At 46.8% G+C, this 3,185-nt stretch overlaps 1 pseudogene; it reads right to left on the bottom strand.

The window, feature by feature from the left end:
* Nucleotides 1-1,213: 1,213 nt before the first annotated feature.
* LOC115937733 (uncharacterized) overlaps nucleotides 1,214-3,185 on the bottom strand; it is a 34,777-nt pseudogene continuing 32,805 nt past the window's right edge.

The raw sequence follows: 3,185 nt of genomic DNA, 5'->3' as shown, positions 1-3,185 counted from the left end.
TTTTGGGGACCATGACACGAATTCGAAAATGGAGAAGCAAGAGGAAGCATTCTAAGTGCCACATGCCATTTCTAACCAGAGGCCACGGATATTGCCTCCCCTGACTTTACCTAGAGAAAGGAGAGCGGGCAGAGCCAAAGCCTCCTCCAAATCTAAGAAATGCTACACACCTTCAGACTCAGATTCTGGCTTAAATTGGAGTAGTGAGAGCACAGTGAAAATGGGGGTACAGTAAATCCCCAGAGTGTTCATGAGGAGGGAAAGGCAGGCGGAGGAGATTGAGGAAAACATCCCAGAGGGGACCACTCCCACCCAAAAGGCACCCCACCTCCAGATTAATCTTTCTAAAATATCACTTTTGGGGCACCAGGCTGGCTCAGTCGGGGGAGCCTATGACTCCTGATTTCGAAGCCATGAGTTCAAGCCACACTTTGGGTGTAGAGATTACTAAAAATAAATAAACTCAGAAGAAATTCACTTGCATCAAGTCCTTTCCCTGCTCAAAACCCTTCCATAACTGCCCCTACCCTTCCCTCCCATTGTCTATGAAAGAAAATCCACACCCATTATTCCAGCATTCAATGCCATACATCCTGGCACCACCATATTGTCTACTCATTGCCTCCCAAATGATTTAACTTCCTCCTACCTTCTAGCATTTGCTTGTCACTCCCCTATGTGGGATGCCTTTCCTGTTTCTCTCTCCTATGGAAAGGCTGCCCATCTTCCAAACATTGGCTACAGCCCTTCCTGTTTTATGAAGGAGGCACAGCCCGCTGAGTTAATGCCTTTTCTTTATTCCAAAAATATTAATAAGCTTCTACTGCTCTCTCTTCCAGAACTGCTCCCAACACCTGGATTAGGTCAGAGAACCAGACATAAAGGCGCCTGCCTTCAAGGAGCTTGCACTGCAGTAGTCAGGGGGATGTGCAGGAAACTTAAAAGACAACGCATCAAAGTATTACTTAGTGGTGACAATTACTATGGTAAAAGAAAAGAACAAAATAGAGCAGGGTAGGGAGACGAGGCGCTCCTGCAGATTGGGGGGCAGGGGGCTGGCTGCAGTATTACAGGATGGTCAGGGTGCGTCCCATTGAGATGGTGAGAGACTTGAGGGAAGCAAGGAAGTTAGTCAAAATACTGGAGGGAAGAGAGTTCTTTTTTTTTTTTTTAGTTTTATTTTATTTTTATTTTATTTTATTTATTTGAGAGAGAGAGAGAGAGCGGGGGAAGGGGCAGAGGGAGAGCCAACTCCACACGGAACACAGAGCCCGACGAGGGACTCCATCCCATGACCCCGAGATCATGACCTGGGCTGAAATCATGAGTCAGACACTGAACTGACTGAGGCCCCAGACTTCCCTAGAGGGTTCTAAACAAAGGGAGTATCTAGAGCTAAGGCCTCCAGGCAGAACTGTCCTAGTCTCCCTCCTCCTCACTTTTCCAGAGGGCTCTACACGCAGAATAGCATCGGAAGAGGATCTGTGAACGACGAAAATAGAAGAACATCCATAATGTTGAATAATGAACAGAAAGGCCTCCAGTGTTTGGTACTGGAGGTCTGCATTAAGGAAGAAGTTAAGCGAGTAATGGAGAAGTGCTTAGGTTTTTATTACTATGTTCACTGGTAATATCTTTTAATTAGAAAAATTATTTACTTCTACTCCTTTTCTACATCTTATTGTTCAGGAAACCAACTTACATACATATCTGCAATAATGTACTGTCCCCATTCTTTAAAGGCAAAACACCATCTCAGCTTACAGGATCTTGCTTCCTGATTTTACAGTAATTCCTGAAAATCAGAAATGTGTTCTCCAAGAAGGAGAAAAAAGGACATTGTAAAAAAAAAAAATTTTTTTTCACTTTTTTTCGGTATTACAGTTGTAGAAATGGAATCTATTTTCTTTAAGAAACGAGAAACTGTGAAGTAAATGCCACTTTATGTTGTTGGTTTGTCAGTACGGGGCAGCAGGAAAAAACAGTGACAAGCTTGTCTCTTCCTTCCCAAGAGATCCAGGCCAAGCTATGAGAGGCTTTCTTTCTTTTCAGAGATGCTTCTTTTTCTGCGGCTTTCCATCCTTGTCCACATTTCATATGAGAGGGTTGGTACAACCTTTAAAACTTCATGATCAGGAGCAAATCCACAGCCGCTGATTTCTTCCCAAAAGGCACGCAAACCCCTCAGATAGACAGTGTGGCAGGTCCATACTCACGACCAGTGTGGCCATGAGAAAAACCAACAGGACACAGATGAGTCCAATGAACAGAAGAAATCTACTGACTTTTGGAATGTTGGGTGCATGGTGTTGGTCCAGGATTATGAAACAGAAGCTTTCCAACTTCCCACTGTAAACAGGAAGCTGGATACAAGTCCTCCCGGAGTATACTGTCCATTTACTCTGTAGGCCAAGAAAGCTGCTGGCCTCTGACGCCCACGTTCATCAGGCACAGAGCCAACACTTGCAAGTTGGGCAACCACATCATCAGTGTTCCTCCTGTGATGAAGAAATCAGACCCCACCCCCAGCGCCTAGGCCATCATCGTCCTGCACCCAGGGCTACTTCTCAGCTTCAGGTTGGGACAATCGAGGCCAAGGCCAAGACGGTACAAACTGTCCACGGTGGTGGTAGGGCCAGTGCTCAGCCTCAAGCCCCACGTGCCCCCTGCAAGCAACTAGGGTAGCTTTTTAGACATTAAAATGATAAAAGTGTTAACTGGCGATTGCTTCTTGATGTGAGAAAAATAACAAATACGCTTGTGAAATGGCAAGCACCCCTTTGCGTCATGAAATAGTCCCTCCCTGTCTCCTTTCTTTCCATGACTCTGCGGCCCTCCAGACCCACACAGCCCCGAGGCTTTCTAGTAACCCGCTCCTGGGGCCGCTCTCCTGGCCTCCGTCATGCTCGGGGGCAACCCGGCGCTGGGATGGAATCTGGAGCCGCGTCCCGGCGCCTGCACTGCCTTCCGGGGCGGGGATCCTTGGGTGGTTCCTCCGCCAGCCTGTGCTCATCTGTAAAATGGGGCTTGTCTTTTTTTTTTTTAAGATTTTTTTTATTTATTTATTTGAAGAGAGAGACACAGCGAGAGAGGGAACACAAGCAGGGGGAGTGGGAGAGGGAGAAGCAGGCTTCCCGCCAAGCAGGGAGCCTGATGCGGGACTCGATCCCAGGATCCTGGGATCA

Source organism: Leptonychotes weddellii, chromosome 3, assembly GCF_054177405.1.
Source record: "Leptonychotes weddellii isolate Sample4059 chromosome 3, ASM5417740v2, whole genome shotgun sequence".
Lineage (NCBI taxonomy): Eukaryota > Metazoa > Chordata > Mammalia > Carnivora > Phocidae > Leptonychotes > Leptonychotes weddellii.
This window is presented reverse-complemented; position numbering and strand designations above follow the sequence as displayed.